Source organism: Rhinopithecus bieti, unplaced genomic scaffold, assembly GCF_001698545.2.
Source record: "Rhinopithecus bieti isolate Rb0 unplaced genomic scaffold, ASM169854v2 scaffold_22439, whole genome shotgun sequence".
NCBI classification, from domain to species: domain Eukaryota; kingdom Metazoa; phylum Chordata; class Mammalia; order Primates; family Cercopithecidae; genus Rhinopithecus; species Rhinopithecus bieti.
The window spans coordinates 1,180,587-1,199,480 of record NW_016810838.1 but is presented as its reverse complement, the minus strand read 5'-3'; the positions used below and the strand labels follow the sequence as shown (position 1 = coordinate 1,199,480).

At 40.6% G+C, this 18,894-nt stretch overlaps 1 protein-coding gene across 1 annotated transcript in view; it reads left to right on the top strand.

Annotated features, from left to right (window-relative positions):
* TMEM178A (transmembrane protein 178A) overlaps positions 1-18,894 on the top strand; it is a 200,447-nt gene that overhangs the window by 101,509 nt on the left and 80,044 nt on the right. The window contains exon 4 of the mRNA XM_017892938.1: positions 11,493-11,590. The gene's annotated coding sequence lies outside the window, so the exon portion shown is untranslated. The remainder of the gene's footprint in view (positions 1-11,492; positions 11,591-18,894) is intronic.

Below are 18,894 nucleotides of genomic sequence, written 5' to 3'. Positions count from 1 at the left end.
GGCTCAGTACTCATTTTTTCTAAGTTCTTAGAAACAGCATTTTAATAAATATTGTATTATTTATTGTTTTGTATTATTTATGTTAACTCAAAGCCTGTGATTGATTACTTTTCATCTTTTCTCCTTTAGTCGAGAGGCAGGCAAGATACTCTTCCAGTCCTAATGCTTGTTTCTATGTTAAGGAAATGTACCATTTTGCGAATATTTATTGAAAACAACTATAAACAAATTCTAGGATTTAGGTACCCAAATAAGGATTCAGGTAAATAAAATATTATCGATCCTTTAAGGAACACACAATAAGTAAGTTGTCCATTTCTTATGTCTTTATAAGATATTCATAACTTTTTATTTTTATATCATGAACCTTGGCTTCCTACACAAATTAGCATATAGGCCTATCTCCGTGGAAGAATTCTCACCACCCAGGATTATTCTAAGGCCTACATTAAGGTGAAAAAAGAATTAGTTGGTTCCCAAAAGAAGCGGTCTGTCATTTGTGTATAATATTTGCATGACCCTGTTTTGAAAACATGTTTCATTTTGAGTTAAAACACTGCGATTACAAATGAGAGTGGACTACCTGCTTCATGTGTAGCGACCAGCATTCCTATAGATTCCCTATTGCAGAAACATGCAGCCAGAAGCGAGTTGGCAGCTAAATGAAACAGAGATGAGGAAAAGAAGAATCCCAAGAAATCTTCTAAGACAATAATAGCCCCATCTGGAATTTCCTTCTCTTTTGCAGGAGCTATTGGAGTTAATTAGAGCGCGGCAGGACCAGAGGGAGCTCTGGTTTGCACGATGAGAGTTGATGGATACTCCAAATCTGCCCATGTTCTGGGAGGCCTTTGAGGGCATGGAAGGGCCCCCGTCAAAATAGAAATGTTTAGTCATAGAATTGTACTGCTGCAAAAGATCGTACAGATCATTATACCACAGAGGCTCCCAAGCTATTTCAAGTATAAGAATCCCTTTTCAACATCAACATTTCCTGGATTCTCACATAGTTGTACTAAAACTCATACCATCCATGGATTGAAAAGGTGTATAATGACAACATGCTGCTATAAATTCAAGAATCATTTTATATAAATTTAAGCTTTGTGAATTAGAATAGCAATTACACATATTTGAAAGAAATAGCTATTCCTATATTCCTACACGAGTGAGACATGCTACATATGGATTTGGAAACCTCATGGATTTGGAGGCCCCCAGGGATTTGCACCTTGGGAACCATGGATCTAATCTAATCTCATGTTTTAACAGATAAATTAAATATGGTTCATGGATATTAAGCGATCTTCCAAGACACAAATTGCTGGTGGCAGAGTCCAAGTCATTGACACCTTTTCCACTGTACCACAGCTGTCTCAAGCTTTTCTGAAATTATTACTCATCCGGATCAGCAGAGAGAAGTATCATAAATGAACTATCTCAGAGGAAATTATGATGTATGTTCCACACATGGGAGGACGTGCTTCTATATTTAACAACAACAAAAACCCTTTAAGTTAGATTGTGAATAGAATTCTTGCATAACTTGTCCCACTTGACAATTAAGTATTTCTTGAGGATTTCAAGGAGTCAGAGGCCTATGGTAGGTACTTTTTAAGCCATAGAGTAAATGTGGAAAATACTGTATTAAATCTCTGGTTATAGATAATAACCACTACACACACACACACACACAGACACACAAACACACAACAGGGAAATTTTTTAAAATCTTAAAATTATGAATTTTGGCAATAAATGGGCACAAAAGTCAGGAAGAATGGACATCGTCAACTTCTGCCAATTCAAGAGAAGCAGTTCTGGCTGCCAAGTTGAGAAAAGAAATGAGAAAATCATCAGCCAAATAATACATTATAATATTGGCAGACATAGAAGGAGGAGTGTGTCAAAGATATTAAAAAGCTATTTAGTGTTGGAATGACTCGATTCAGCTGGGGAAAAATGAAAAGAACCATTGATATTTCTTAGATATTTTTTAATATTTAGATACAAGTGGGTGTTCCAAGAGTAGCCAGGTCTTCAGCCAGGATTTCTGAGTGACTCATATGAAGTTAAAGTGGCTAAACTGAATGCTGATCAAATTCATGATCTCCCTGGACAAACCATTTCTTCCCGTAATGAATTGGTTTAGAAAATGTCAGAAGTTCAGCAGATTGGCCGTAGGCCTCTCTTGATCTGGATGACCTTGGAGATTCTGGATTGATTTTTATTCCCATAAAAATCTGGGTCATTTTGAGGTAGATCCTGGGTAGTTCAATCATTTCTTTTATGTGGATATTGTAATCGTGTGGGTTCATTCAGTTAGCTCCAACAGTGTCTTGAGAAGGTCAAGGCTACTAATCTAGATATTATATGTCCATTCTCCCTGGATAGAGGATCTGTCTTGTGATAAAAGTTTGCTATTTTCATCCCAACCAAATGATCCAAAACCATGGATTTCATGAGGCATCTTGGGGTGGGGGGATAGTGCCAAACATGCACAAATCCTTTGCCATCACCAGAAGATGTAACTCAACCTGTGTGGTCTTTGGGGGACAGCACATGTGAGTCTTAGAGAAGGAAAAAGTAGCTATAATTGCTGTTGACAGAAATGCTGTGCAAACAGACCTCAATTAATTAAAAATTAATTCTGTAGCCCCTACAGCTAAATATAATAAAAATGGGGTCCAGGGAGTATTGCTTTGCATCTGAGTTCCCCTACCCTCTAATTCCCAAGACCCTCAGGAGTCTCAGGGAGGAAACAGTGTTTACCATGGAGCAGAAATCCTTTCTCTTCCTATTACCTCTCCCGATAGTGCTGCAGTGCTGGCAGCAGTCCCAAGAAGGCTCTGAAGAGTGGGCTGGTTAACAGGAGCGTTTTCGCTGCAGGCAGATTCGGTTGCCTTGGTGAAGTCCCCGTGCATCTGAAGAGTGGTTCATCTGTTCCCGCCTGGGGATCACTTGTGCTCATCCAGGCATGGCCCCCACAAGAAATCTGGGAGAATGGCAAGCTGGTGCCAGCTGAACTGTGAACCTCTAAGAATAAGCGAATAAAACAATTTTATGCACTACAATTCTAGGAGGACTAATTCTTGGAGTAAAAGTAGTTGGAGAAGAGGTCTGGGTATCAGGGGCTGGGGCAGGAATGGCAGTGGAGAAGGAGGAGGAAAAGGGGAGAGTAGGGCCAAGCAGTGAGGTGACTTGGGATAAGTGGGATAAGTGGGGTGAGAGATTCTTAGCAGTTGCCTTGAGTGGGAAACTTTGGAGAGAGTCATCTGAAAAGAGTTTTCATGATGTAGCCTTTATATATGCTGTGAAAAATCTTGCCCTGCTCCTTCAAGAAAATCACACTGAAGACCTATATTCTTCTCCGTCAGGTGGTGGGAGTAGTAGCCATATGTGGCTATTGAGCTCTGGCATGTGGCTGGCCCCAGCTGAGATGCACAGCTAGTGTAATATACACACTGGATTTCAAAGACTTAGGATGAAAAAAAGAATGTAAAATATCTGTCTCACTGGCAATTTTTTTTTACATTCAATTTGTTGACAATTTTTTTTTTACATTGAATATGCCAAAATTTTAATATATTGGATTAAAGTATATTAAAGTTAATTTTACCTGCTTCTTTTACTTTTCTTTTTTTTTTTTTCAAAAAAAGTAAGGCCAGGTGCAGCAGTTCATTCCTATAGTCCCCGCACTCTGGGGGGCCAAGGTGGGAGGATCACTTGAGCCCAGGAGTTTGAGACTAGCCTGGGCAACTTGGTGAAACCCTGTCTTTACAAAAAATACAATTAGCTGGGCATGGTGGCATGTGTCTGTAGTCCTAGCTACTTGACAAGCAGAGGTGGAAGGATTGCTTGAGCCCAGGAGGACAAGGCTGCAGTGAGCTGAGATCATACCACTGCCCTCCAGCCTAGGTGACAGAGTAAGACCCTGTCTCAAAAAAAAAAAAAAAAAAAAAAAAAAAAAGTAGTTACTAGAAAACAAATTACATATTTTTCTGGCATTAATTTTTTTATTGGATAGAATTGATCAACATCATTCTTCGCTTCTGGAGTTAGATTTGTGTTTGTCTTGGATCGGTGTTGGTGATGAGACAGAGTTATACAAGCAAACACCCACACCCATGTCTATCAGTGGTCAAAAAGGAAGGATCAGGGGAGACGATAAATCTCAGGGCCCAGAAGGAGCCTTTGTCTGCAGCCTTTGGTAAGCATGTGTGTGTGCAGAGACCTGCAGACATTCAGAAAGAGTTGAAATCCAGGAGAAATGGTGAATTCCCTTAAATACATCAAAAGGAGACAAGTTCCCCTGTAAGAATAGAATTTGTGTTAACAGAGAAACTCCATGAGGCAAAGATTGGAAATAAAGGGATGCCCGAGTGAGAAGTGGAGAGAGGATGTGGCCTTCTCCTTGAATGTAAACATCACAGGTCTTCTCTCAGTAAGAATGCCTGGGAGGGAGGAGAAAGGGGGAAGAAGAGTTGGGAGAGGAATGGAGGAGAGGGGAGGAACCAGACAGAACTGAATGGAGAAAGGAGAACAAGACATGTGGTTTCTAACAGATCTCGTGAAAGAACGATCACTCCATGGCACAGAAATCCTCTGTGACACCAGTGCAAGCAAAGCAGAACACAGCTTTCGTGATTCTCAGTAGCCGCAGTGTTGAGTTTATTTATTTGAAAATTGCTTTGAATGGCCCTAATCCTTTGTCAAAACAGGACTGAGAAGAAAGGAGTGTTTGCATAACTGATGAGGTAAAATGGCTCCAGGGCTTCTCAAGGTGTGCCATGTGTCCTGTGGATGTACCCGTTAGTACTCAGCTGTGGCCTTGGAGGGGGTCCCCACCATCATCCCTGGTGTGGTACGATGGTACGGCATTGTATATAACTCAACTATCCAGAGTACAATTGGGCCCTTCAATTAACCACATAGTGTTTTTTATTTCACAACAAGGCAAGAAAAGATGTTCATTCCAAAGAGTTAGTAGAAACACGTAAAACCTGTCAAGAGTTCAGCCCATGCCTGGGATCCGAACAAATTCAGTTCAATTTCTTATCCTATAACTCCTGTATCTTTAGGACAGGAAAATGAAAATGAATGTTCTAGATAATGACCTGAGGCATTGCAAGGGTCTGAAGTGCCTCATAAATCATCAAGAAAAGATTAAATTATGTCCCTTACTCACCAACACCAAAAAGTGAACTAATAATATATTTTAGAAACCACTGCTCCAGGAGCTGAAACTGAAAACATGGTAGTGTTTAACCCCAGCTTAACCAGAACATCTAAGTAACCAAAGGCCCCACAATTAAGGCTTTACAGTTAATTCTGTTGCAGAATTTCTACCACGTAGTTCTGCTAAATCCGGGTTCTTGTGTCATGACCAGGAAAAGTTAGGCACCTAGACACATTGAAAGGTGAGGGGAATGGACTGTACTGGGCAAAAAGGAAAAAAGAAAAAACTCTCAGCAAAGTGAGAGGGGTTCCTACTAACAGGCTCGCACCTCACAGATTGAATACCAACCCACCACATAGGAACTGAAGAGGCCAGGCTCCTCCCCCGTGCAAACTATGGTAGCTTCCATGGTTCCATCCTGTTCTCCCTGTGCACAGGCAAGTCGGAGATTCTCCAGGGACCCATCCCCTTATCTGCCTCCTGCATCTATGAATTATTTTGCATATTGATAATAGGTATGAAAAACCCTTATGTGTTAGGTATTCTTCTAGGCAAAGTTGTCAACACTACCAGCCTGCCAGATCAGCTACACAGGCACCACCTGGGACTAGTTGGAAGTGCAAATTCTCAGCAGACCCTCTCCAGTTCCCCCAGACGTACTAAAGGAAAGAGCACTGTGGCAACATCTCCAAGGGATTCATTTGCACACTGAAGTTTGAGAAGCATTGGTGTAGAGGTGGGGAATTAATCAGTCTCTTGGAAAGGAAGGAACCCCCTTTCCTTGAACAGGGCCTTTGGGGATACACTTTCTTCAATGTTTATTTTGTGTTCTAGGGACTAAGGAAAGAACTTTACATGACTTATCTCATTTTAATCCTTATAATAGTCCTGTGGAGTATCAAAATTAATTCCATTTTACAGATAAGAAACTGAGATACAAACCCATTAAGCAGTTTGCCCAAACTCATACACATTAAGCCCTTGAACCAGGAGTCAAATCTAAACTGCTACTCTGGGCAGGAATTATTTGGTCTTTCTTCCTCAAGTTTTAAGCCATCTACAAGGTGAGCAGATATGGAGTTCTGTGGGTCTTAACCCTATGAGTTTTCTCTATCTTCTCCAGAAAGCCTGGAATTTTCTGCTTGAATTTAGATGGTGAAATGACTTCCCAAAGTCACTCAATTAATGGCAGAGTCCTGAGTGGAGTGTAGAGTTTCTGACATTTTGTGTCATATGTTGCAATCAGAAAATACTGAAAAGTAGAACTGAGACCATAAAATTGACCTGAAATCCCATCTTTCGGAAACACTATCTGTAAACTTAGAGGTTTACTATTTTACTATTTTCTCCAGCTTAATTGAAGTATAATTGGACAAATAAAAATTGTATATATTTAGGGTACACAACACGATGTTTTGATGTATGTATACATTGTGAAATCATTACCACTATCAAACTAATGAACACATCTATCACCTCATACCTTTCACCTTTTTCTTGTGTGTGGTGAGAATACTTAAGATCAACTCTTACTAAATTTCAAGTATAGAATGCAGTATTATTAACTACAGTTACCATGCTGTTCACTAGATCTTTGGAACTTATTCATGGAGGTTTACTCATATATGTCTCAAGATAGCTCAACTAAAGGGGACTTATTTAAAAGTGGGGAGAGGAGGGAGACAGTAACACCTCTTCTTCTACCCATCAGAGTCTCAGGTAGCACCATTCTCTGTTTCTTTGTTCTCTTCCTCTCCTCTCTGCAGACAAGGCTCTCTCTGCTTACTCCTCTGCTTGCTTGTGGATGAAAATGGCCACATCACCCCTGATTTGACAATATCCTTTAAGTTCACATCTCAACAAGTGTGTGAGCCTGGTGTTTGTGTCTCTTATTTCCAGTTCTCCAGAAAGAGAATGCCAGAATATTAATTAGTTCCTCATATCAATCAGCCAGAGTCAATTTGTTATTAAAACAGAGCCAAGAAACTGCCTCTTTTGGTAGGGATTGTGTGTGGAAAGTAATTCCAAATAATGGATTGTGGGTGAGGCAGGCATGGCCAAATATTTTATATTTAAACCGTAATGTTTAAATATAAAAGACAGATCACATATTTTATAACTATCTTTAGCTTAATATTTTGCCAACATATTTCCTTGTCAAGATAATTATGCCTCATCATTTTTCATGACAATGTAGTATCCATTGTATGTACCTACCTCAGTTGGCTCAACCAATTGCTATTGCTGGATGTTCTTTCATCCGGGTATTTGCCAATATATTCAATGTTCTTATGAACAACCATCATAAATATTTGTGCCTAGCCTTAATTATTTTTTAGGACAAATTATCATGTTTTAAACTTTTATTTTAAGTTTGGGGGTACAGGTGCAGATTTGCTATATAGGTAAACTTGTGTCATACGGGTTTGTTGTACAGATTATGTCATCATCCAGGTATTAAGCCTAGTACCCAATAGTTATTTTTTCTGCTCTTCTCCCTCCTCACACCCTTCACCCTCAAGTAGACCCCAGTGTCTGTTTTCCCTTCTTTGTGTTCATGAGTTCTCATCATTTAGCTCTCATAAAAAAGAACAGGATCATGTCTTTTGCGGGAACATGGATGAAGCTGGAGTCTATTACGCTTAGCTAACTAGTGCAGGAACAGAAAACCAAGTATCGCATGTTCTCACTTATAAGTATGGTAAATTATTAAAAGCAAAATTGCTAGGTTAAGAAGTATGAGCAGTTTTAAGGCTTTAGAAATACATACCCCAGTTTGCTTCTGGAAAAGCTGCACCAGTTCATAGTCCCACCAGCCATGTGGTAAAGTGCCTGCCTTTCCACACCCTCACCAGCACTGAGGATTATTCTCTTATCTTTGCCAGTTTGATAGGCAAAAACTGAGCTCATTGTTCTTTTAATTTGTGTTCTTACTGAGGTGGAACAATTTTTCATATATTCTTTGGCCTTTCATATTTCTTATTTTGTGACACACTTATTTTTAAAACTCAACTGTACTTTATACAAGGGAAAAAAATGACTTCAACAGCCATGATTAGTTGTCTGCTTGATTCTTGCCCTAATTGCACCTTGCGTCTTCTTTTATTTGATTATCCTCACCTAAAAATAAGCCAGCATCACGTTGTTTTCCTTAGGATAATGTTACTTGAGTCATAAAGTAATACGTAAAACTAAGCCTTTAGTTTATTACGTGTTATTGTCCTTATCAACCCTTTAGGAAAATGCTCTGGGAGAAAAGAATTGATCTTCCAGGCCATGTGATAAAATGTCTGAGACCGAAATACCCAGGAGGGTTGAAATGGTGGGATTGAGGTGAAGGGAGAATGTGGGAGACACAGAATTCATCTACTTTCAAGGCAGTTTGGAATCCTGATCTCTAAGGAAGGGGAGGGAAATTTTTATGGAAAGTTGACTTTTCTTTTAATCCCGCTTTACAGTCAATACGTCTCCTATTAAAGTTGACGGGTGGGTAATATTGAGTCTCCTCACAATTACTTCCCAAGACCTTGAAATGATTCAGGACAGAAGACTCCTAAGATATCAGGCTGAGGAGAGGAGGTTCATTGAAAATCACAGGCCATGACATTTTGAGGAGTGCAGGATGGTAGGGTTTGGTTACATTAGTCAGAGATGTCCTTATCTGCAGCAGTCAGTGGCCTCAGTGGTTTGATTCAACGGGGTTTCCCAAGCTTCCCTCATTATAAAAGTTGCCAGATGCATGGACTAAAAGTAGACATTCTCAGGCCCCATCCCACACTCACTGATTCAGACTCTCTAGGCAAGGGTCTGATGAATCTATCATCAGGAAGTGTGGAAAATACCATTTAGAGTCTGAGGCAAGGCCCCTAGTAAGACACAGCTTTTAGGATGGCTGTTGAGTCTGTGAGAGACCCACCAACCAAACTGTCTCCCCATAGGTATGGCCTTAACATTCGTATGAATCGATATCATCCCCACATCTGGCCTTGAAGGGATTCAGGCTGTATCAGTCAGTTTCTTTCTCTGCAAATTAGAAATGGTATCTAGAGACAGCCAATCTATCTCTTAAACTTTGACATGGCATCTCGAAAGTGTGGACACCCTTATGCTGCCATGTAGTTGAAGAAGCAGTCAATGGTCTACAGGGAGAGGAGACAGAAGAATGAAATTCAGATTCCCCTTTTGCTTGAAGTAGCTTGGTATGCTTTTAACAATTTGTACCCCTAGACCAAGACACTCTAATACTTTCAAAAATCACCTATACATTATGAAAATCTTTAAATTGAAGATCAGTTGAGGTTAATAGGTCTTGTATTTTAAAATGCAAATTCTTCTGGAAAGATTAAGGCTGTCAAACATTTATAATGTAGTGTAAACTACATTAACTAGGTTACTGCAAACTGAGGGAATGGAGTGTTTGCTATTTGTAGGGAAAGGGTGGGGAACAGGTAATGAAGATGTTTGGAGAGGGGCAGCCTAGGTAAAGAGTCACAGTAGGAGTGTTAGAGACCAACACAGTAGGGCAGCATGAAGGCTAGATGTGGTCATCACACATTTTCTCTTTGCAATAGGAAATGTATAGGCCTTTCCAAGGCGGGCTGATCTGTCCAAACCATCTGTGATGAGCATGGGTGTCAGATGATAATTAGGACCTGTCAGATTAAGTTTTTGTTGGTACAAACAATACCTGGTTAGGGTTCCTGAATCAAAGCTTGAAAATATGAATGGGTTATCTGAAGATAACTCAATGTGACCATTAGAGTTGATTCAGTGTTCACCCAACTGGTCAATTCACTGCACAACTAATTGTGTTTAGCCTTTGCTCATTACACAAGGATGAGACAAATTCTTCTGTGGCTGAGAGCTGGCAGTGGTTCCCTAACTCCTAGGGGTGAGTGCATGTCTACTCTGGGTGTCCTGGTCTATTGTCTCCTTTTGTTCATGTTTCAAGGGCTTGCAGACTCCATTGGAAGTTATCTCAGCACTCCATTTTAATCACAATTTCTAGACTTTCCAATGGAGTTAGTAAGCTCTTAAAAGCTGGTTCCTGAAATTTCTTTTGCTTTCTGAACACTTAGGAAAAAGTACCACATTCTCAGTCCTTTTGGATTCCACTGCCTCTTGTTTTTCCCACTATTCACCTATTTATTATTTCATGCGTAAAGTATGTGGGATGGGTGACTATTATACCCCAGGAAGGCTTGCTGTTGAAGAGGGAAATCCTCTGGTCTCTCTAAGATTCTTCATATTGTTGTTCTTTAAAGGAAGCCCCAACCACTGAGAAGGGGCTGAAGCCACTGCACATGGAGGATGCTGGCAAACCTTTTAGGATCTGATGCACTCCTACCTTTAACTCTTTATTGCCACACTAATGATTCATTTTGTTGTTTTATGGGATTCCATTGCTTTGCCAGGGAGGTAACTTCAAATTTCACTCAAAGGTCCCCAGAAAGCTAAAAATGTAGGATTAGTGTAGACTGTTTGATGCAATTAAAATTTTTATCTTGGTGATACATTTAGAAAAGGAGTGTCTGTGGGCAAGTCCTGAAAGTCCAATCCTGAATCCCTGGCTGAATTCACAGGGGAAAATGCATTGCAAGGAGGACATATCTGATCTCTTGAATCAAATGGACTCCAACACTGCATTTGGCCTGAAACTGACTGGCTGTGGCCACTAATGCTGGTTATTCAATGGTGGGCTGGGAAGACCTGTGAAGATGATGCTTAGAAAATTCGAGCTTTCTTGACATGGGGAACAACATAATGTACCATTTGCATATATAACAAACTCCTTTTTATTATCTTTTAAATAGGTGCTTAGGGACTTTGCACATATAACTCCAACTCTTACTAGGTCTGCGCTTTATTTCTCTTATTATGGCTGGGCAAACAGAAGAGTAAAGAGATGCAATGACTTACCCGAGATCGGCAAGTAAGTAAAACAGGTAGAGCTAACCTGTTTATCTCTTACTGCTTCTCTTGCCCAGCCAGCCTACTTCATACACTGACTCCTGAGACAACTGCCATCCATAGCTCTTTGGGAAAAGGAAATTTCAAGTGCAAATTACAGAAAGAGAAATTGTTTTAATCCAGCATTCTCTTAACATTTGATCCAAACCTGTGCTGTTGGACTGGCAGCACCCACATGATTTAATATAATCATGATTAAGCTAACACTGAAGAAAAAGTATATGTACAGTATACTAACACTAATGCATATTTGAAGAGAAAACTGCAGATTCCAGATAAATCTACATGGATTTCCATCACATGAGCTACAATGACTGCTATTTGTTTCTGTCTGTCCATTCAGGAATTAAATTGAGTTCAAGCAGCTTGGAACAGCTTGATGGCTTCTTTCTGCCACAGAAGGTGCCAGGTGTCCTGCAACTAGATTCTGACATCCTATTGGTGAGGATAACAATATGCAACTGGTAACCCTGAGAGCTTTCAGCTCTTTTTAAGCTCTCCTACAGACTAATATATGGTGGGGCTGGCAGTGCTGTTAGAAATGAAACAGAGTGAAGGCCGGGCATGGTGGCTCACGCCTGTAATCCCAGCACTTTGGGAGGCTGAGGCGGGTGGATCACGAGGTCAGGAGATCGAGACCATCCTGCCTAACATGGTTCTCCTTGCTAAAAATACAAAAAGACTTACCGCGCGTGGTGGCGGCGAACCCTGGTAGTCCTAGCTACCGTTCGGAGGACTCGGGCAGGAGAATGGTTCGTGAACCTGGGAGGTGGAAGCTGCAGTGAGCCAGCCCGAGGGTTGCCCACTGCACTCCAGCCTGGGCGACAAGAGCGAGACTCAGGCCGTCTAAAAAAATCAAACAATAATAAAACTAAAATAAAAAATAACATAAATTAAATTAAAAAAAAAAAAAAGAAATGGAACAGAGCGAAGAGCCTGCACTTTGGAGACAGATGGTCTTAGGTTCCAATTCTGCCACTTAATAACACTGTGACTGAGAACTCCATGAACATTGTTTTTCAGGTGACAATTAAACAGCATATGATAGGTTGGTAATAATAATGATAATAGTAACAATGATAATTATTAGAGTAGCTATGATTAAATGAGTGCTTGCTGTGCTAAGTGATCTCAAAATCGTTGTACTAAGGGAATCTTTTACTTTTTACAACAACCCTAGTAGATGGGTACTACTAATACACGTATACTTAACCAATGTCAGTTGCTTTATTCCTTGACTGAGCAAGTATTTACTGACTGCTGGTTACATGCAGACATTGTACTAAGTGCTGGGGATTCAACATCAGATAGGTTGTGATCCTTCTCTTAAGGAATTCTCATATTTTTAGGGGGATGGGGAAGAAGAGAAAAAAAATATAGTATGACAAGGGCTAGCCAGAGTATGATGGGAGAAAATGAGGAGGAGAATATAAAAGGGACTGGGAATCAGAGAAGGCTGAATCCTCAGGAATGTGTGGCCAGGAGGGTTACTGAAGTGCTAGAAGTCATGGGCTTCTGAGTTCAAGACCAGTGCCCTCTACTTTGGATGAGTATCGTTTCTAAGACAAGGCTTGAGGCAGCGTCTTCCCAAGGAAAGGATTACTTTAAAAAGAATAATAGCAAACACACAATTCATTGTGTAAGATTTCAAATTCACAAAAATAGAATAGAATCATAGACCCCATCCACCCATCCGCTAGATTTGAAAATTAATCTACATTTTGACACAAAAGCTAGGTGAAAGGCACTTTTAATAAGATGATTCTGCAGCAGGCTCTACTGGTGATTCCAAAAGGACTGGATAGATTCCTCCATTTCTCCTTTTCCAGATGGTATTTGGTTCCGATAGACCCTTGCTTATATTCTAGGTCCACACAATTTCAAATTCTCCTTGTTGAAGTCTGCAATTGGTAGACTTCCTCACCTTGTTTGGGAATGCACCGTTGGTTCTAACGGGAGTAAGTTGCGGGGCTGTGTTCCAACCTCTGTCACTGCTGGAGGAAAACAGTTCCACACACTTCCTGGAGTAGCAGCCTCCTTGTAAACTAAAGAGAGCATTATTGTTGCTGTAATCAGGTTTGCATTCTGCATATATGGTTTTTATTTAAATGCTGGCTTGGTGAACAATAACTCAATCATCACATGGCTAGTATAGTATGGGCATCTTTAACAAATAGATTGGACACAAAGGGCACCTTAGTTAAGATGCTGAACCATATCAGGTAACTGTTGTCACCCACATCTATTACTTGGCAATCATCTGGTGAATGGTAGACCTGATTGTAAAAATAGATTGGAATTTTGTCTGCTTTTCTCCTTTTTCTCTATTAGCCCCACTCCCTGGAAAAGAGTCTGTTTTAGGCAGTATGCCCTGAGTGGCAATTCTGAAGGCAGGGAAAATTAAAAAATAATAATAATAATAAAATAAAATAAAAGAGTGCTTAGACAAGTGATCCATGGAATTTAATTCATGGTGCATATTTTTGGATTACAAAAGAATTGATCGAGCTTATGAAATAAGAGTAAGTCATTTCTGGAAAGAAAATCCTTTTTAGCATTCAGTAACGAGGCTGACTGAAGTTTACCAAAGTGAGAATAATGCTGTTTTGTTAAAAGGAAGTGCATAGGTACAGAGGAAAGCGTTTTGGATTGTTAGGAGTGGTATTGGGCAAGGCACTTCACACCTCTGAGCCTCAGTTTCCTTACCTGAATCATCTGCAAGATGCTCTTAGTCACTATTATTTTTATTTATTTATTTATTTATTTATTTTTGAGACAGGGTCTCACTCTGTCACTCAGGCTGGAGTACAATGGCATTATCATAGCTCACTGCAACCTTGAACTCCCAGGCTCAAGTCATCCTCCCACCTCAGCCTCCCAAGTATCTGGGATGACAGGCACGCACTACCATGCAGGCTAATTTTTTTTTTTTTTTTTTTTTGAGATGGAGTCTCACTCTGTCACCAGGTTGGAGTGCAGTGGCACGATCTGGGCTCACTGCAACCTCCGACTCCCTGGTTCAAGTGATTCTCCTGCCTCAGTCTCCTGAGTAGCTGGGACTACAGGCACGCACCACCACACCCAGCTAATTTTTGTATTTTTAGCAGAGATGGGTCTTCACCATGTTGGCCAGGATAGTCTCCATCTCCTGACCTCATGATCCACCCGCCTTGGCCTCCCAAAGTGCTAGGATTACAGGCGTGAGCCACCGTGCCCAGCTAATTTTTGTGTTTTTTGTAGAGACAGGGTTTCACCATGTTGTCCAGGCTGGTTTTAACCCCTGAGCTCAAGTGATCCACCTACCTTGGCCTCCTAAAGTGCTGGGATTATAGTTGTGAGCCACCGTACCTGGCCAGCCTCTGCTATTTTGTGATATTAGAGAGTTTAATGCACTGTGGTGGTTGAAAGCAGTGTAGTGGCCTTTTGGTATCGATGAAACTGGGTTCCATGTCTGTATTAGCTGCTTGTTTGCTGTTTGATCTTGGGAAATCTCGCTCAATCTTTACGTTCTCCATTTTCATCATCTGTAAAACTGGTACAATAGTAATAACTGTAGCCCAGACTTGCTATAAAGATTAAATGTATTGTGCTTAGCACGGTGCTTAGTACATTTAAACTTTCAGTAAATGAAAGCTATGATTATTATTACATATTCTTGTCCATTTCATACCATATTCTACTTAAATAATTAAAGAGCCAGGAATAAAAATAAAGCCCTCAACAGAATTTTACAAAAAAATTCAGCAAAACATGTCTTCAGCTAGCGTGATTTTCACAAGTGCCCTGCTCTGATCTAGTGCTAGCATACATAAAGAAAGGAGGCACTATTAGATCCATGGCAAGTATATGGTTCATTTCCAATTTCATTCATTTAAACAACCAATCAGCATCACTGAATGCCTTCTAGGTTCTTGACATTCAATTAGCCTCCCAGGATAAAAAAGCAAATGTCACATTTTTCTTGCTATTACGGGGCATACAGTGGAGAGGGCAGAACTAGACATAGCAATATTGTTGCATTACATTGTTTATCAGGTCTCTCTTACCTTGTGCTTTGTGGAAATCCTATCAGATGTGGAACTCAGAAGTCTGGGCCAATTTTAAAGTTTGCCTTAAAGCCAGCTTTCTCTATGATGGTATTTGGTTCCGATAGACCCTTGCTTATATTCTAGGTCCACACAATTTCAAATTCTCCTTGTTGAAGTCTGCAATTGGTAGAATTCTCCTCTGCTTAAAAAGAGTTTATTTGAAAGAAAATTGGAAACAAACTTGAGAAACGTAGATTTTTGTACAGTTACTTGAAGCAAGCAAGCAAACAAAGCAAGAAGGGAGGCAGGCTGGTTCCACTTTAAAAAATAATAAACATAGCTAACTTACACTGAGTACTCACTATGTGCCAGGCAGTGGTTTCACTAATCCTCACAACAATCATGTTAAGTAGATTCTACTATTATCCCTGTTTAACTGGTAAGAAACCTGAGGGACAGGTAGACTGAGTAATTTGTTGGTCAAACAACTAGTAAATTGGGATTTGGTCTCTTGCAATGTGACCCAGAACCAGGCTCATAATCAGTAGTTTCTGAATGGCACAAGATACTTGTAATAGTTTTCTATTGTTTTATAAAATATTGAACTCAAGAAAATTAAATCCCAGCAGGTTGCAAATATAATTCAACTTTTATTAAATGTCAGTATATTGTATCCTTGGATGCATTTTGCTCCTGGGCAATTATCCAGGTTTGGAGCACATATTTAAGCATTTGCCGCTGTGATTATTGCATTGACTTATGGTGGCAAATCAGATTACACAGTGTGGAGAATTAAATTACTGACACACACTTTTGGGAGGAAACCTTTTGATTTTGGTGCGTGAATTCAAATGTTACCTCATAATCAGCAGGGCTTCTCCCCAGCCTGAGTATTTCCTTTGAACTACCTGCTCTATTGAAAAAGTTGTCATCCAACTTGGAACCTGTGAGTTCCAAAAGGGAAATAAAGATCTTCTTCTGTCTGTTTTACTCTACTGTACTAGAAATAGTCATTTTGTAAGTCTGTGAGTCCTCCAAGAGGCATCCACATTACTTACTTCTTGTACCTTAAAATGATCCCAACCACATGTCCTCCTCAGTTACAAAATCCATCCTGGCAGGAAGTATTATATAGTCACCTTACCTCTGGAATTTGTTCACGCTCCCGGCCTGGGTGTCCAGTGACAAGGTGCCTGAGCACTTCCTCAGTGTCAGGCCTTCATCGCCCAGTGCTACCCAGTAACCTCCTTCCTGACACTAAAATTGAGTCTGCCATAAGAATCCCTTGCCACTGTGGTCCTCTCTTTGAGAAGAAGCTTCATGTATCTACTCTCAATTAGGCCTGACTTCACTATGTCCTTTGAGGAATATGCTGTAAGACTGAGTCTGACTCCTGTTTCCAGAATCAAGGGCAAACGATAAGCTGGGAATGTTGGGCTGAATGCTTGGGCTGCCTGTGGAGCCGGTTACAGAAGTGAATCCTGAAGACAGGCTAGAGGGGCCACGGTGCTCATGATTCCAGAAAAGCAGTTAAGGGCTGGGTGCAGTGACTCACACTTATAATCACTGCACTTTGGGAAGCCAAGACAGGCAGATCACTTGAGGCCAGGAGTTTGAGACTAGCCTGGCCCACATGGTGAAACCCCATCTCTACTAAAAATACAAAAATTAGCTGGGCGTGGTGGTGTGCACCTGTAGTCCCAGCTACTTGGGAGGCTGAGGCAGGACAATCGCTTGAACCCGGGAGGCAGAGGTTGCAATAAGCCGAGTTTCTGCCACTGCACTCCAGCCTGGGCAACAGAGTGAGAGTTGGTCTTAAAAAGAAAAGAAAAGAAAAGGAAAGAAAAAGCAGTTAAGTATTACCAAACAAAGAAGGAGAAGAAACCCCATGAGCCTAGAGGTAAAATGATGGGTTTGCTGTCCAAAAGCACAGGTAGACAGAGGTGCAAGGTTGAGACTGGGCTGGAATGAGTGGTTGGTGAACACAGAGTGCAAGCGGGGATGGAGCAGAGGGCGGGTGGCAGGAGGTGAATCTTGCAGGTCTTGTTACCCTTTTACAGGACAGTGAGTGGCACCTGTCAGACTGGACGCAGGACCTTAAAGTTTACAACTGGCCTGGCTTATAGTCTGGTACACTGTGCCCATCCCTGCCTGCCCTTTGCTGCCAAGGCCCTAGCAGACTGCCTGCCTGCCAGAGTCTGGGCTGTGTCCCATTTTCAATTTAATAGAATTGATGTTACTCACTGCTCCCAGGACACATGGCATTGCTCTGTTTGGCTCTGGCCCTGCTCTCAACAGAAGAGGGAAAGAAAAGAGGACTGCCAACGGGGCTATTTCCTTCCACTGCAGCTCCACTGTGCCTCCTGCTTCTTCTGAGTGACAAGCCTGAAACATTCTGAGAATTTTTAAATTAAAATATTTTATGTTTTCGATCATAGAAGATAAATAATGGGGGGAAGAAATCATCTCTAATTAAAGTCAGCAAGTGTTTATCAAATGTCTAGTACTTATCAACATTACTTACATCCCTAACCTTGTTATAAAGGTCACAGAGGCAAAAATACTGTAAAACGTGGTTTTACAGTAAAATGTGGTTTTTAGTTAAAATGTAACTAATATTACAAAATGATTCATGAGTTCAGATATTTCATGACTCAAATCATGCTGACGGAAACGTAAACCACACAGAGAACATTTGTTTTAGTCTCACTTTCCAGCACCAGTCTTTAAAAGAATTCTTTTTTTCAGCTTTATTGAGCTGTAATTGACAAGTCTGAGTTGTACATATTCAAGGCATGCAACTTGATGTTTTCTTTCTTTTCTTTTTTTTTTTTTGAGACGGAGTCTCGCTTTGTCGCCCAGGCTGGAGTGCAGTGGCGCGATCTCAGCTCACTGCAAGCTCCGCCTCCCGGGTTCACGCCATTCTCCTGCCTCAGCCTCCAAGTAGCTGGGACTACAGGCGCGCACCACCATGCCCGGCTAATTTTTTGTATTTTAGTAGAGACGGGGTTTCACCGTGTTAGCCAGGATGGTCTCGATCTCCTGACCTCGTGATCCGCCCACCTCGGCCTCCCAAAGTGCTGGGATTACAGGCGTGAGCCACCGCGCCGGGCGCAACTTGATGTTTTGATATACGCATACGTTGTGAAATGATTACCACAATGAAACTGCTAGCATATCTATCACCTCACATAGCTGCCATTCTCTTTTTCCTTTTATTTGTGGTAAGAACACTTAAGATATACCATTGTAGCAAATTTCAAGTGTACACTACAGTATTAAACACAGTCATCATGATGTACATTAGATCTCCAGGACCCATTCATCATACCTAGCTGAAACTATTTTATACCCTTTGACAAGCATCTCCCTATTTCCTCCTCCTACCCTCACCCCTGTGCCCTTGGCTACCACCATTTTACTGTCTGCTTCTGTGAGTTTTATTTTAGATTCCACATACAGGTGAGAGCATGCAGTATTTGTCCTTCTACATCTGGCTTATTTCACTTAGCATAATGTTTCCCAGGTTCATTCATGTTGTTGAAAATTTCCTTCTTTTTATGGTTGAATAATATTCCATTATGTATGTATACACACACAATGGAATATATATATATATACACACCACATTTTAAAAGAATTCTAACTTTAAACTCTTTTTTTTTTTAAATTTATTTATTTATTTATTTATTTATTTATTTATTTATTATACTTTAA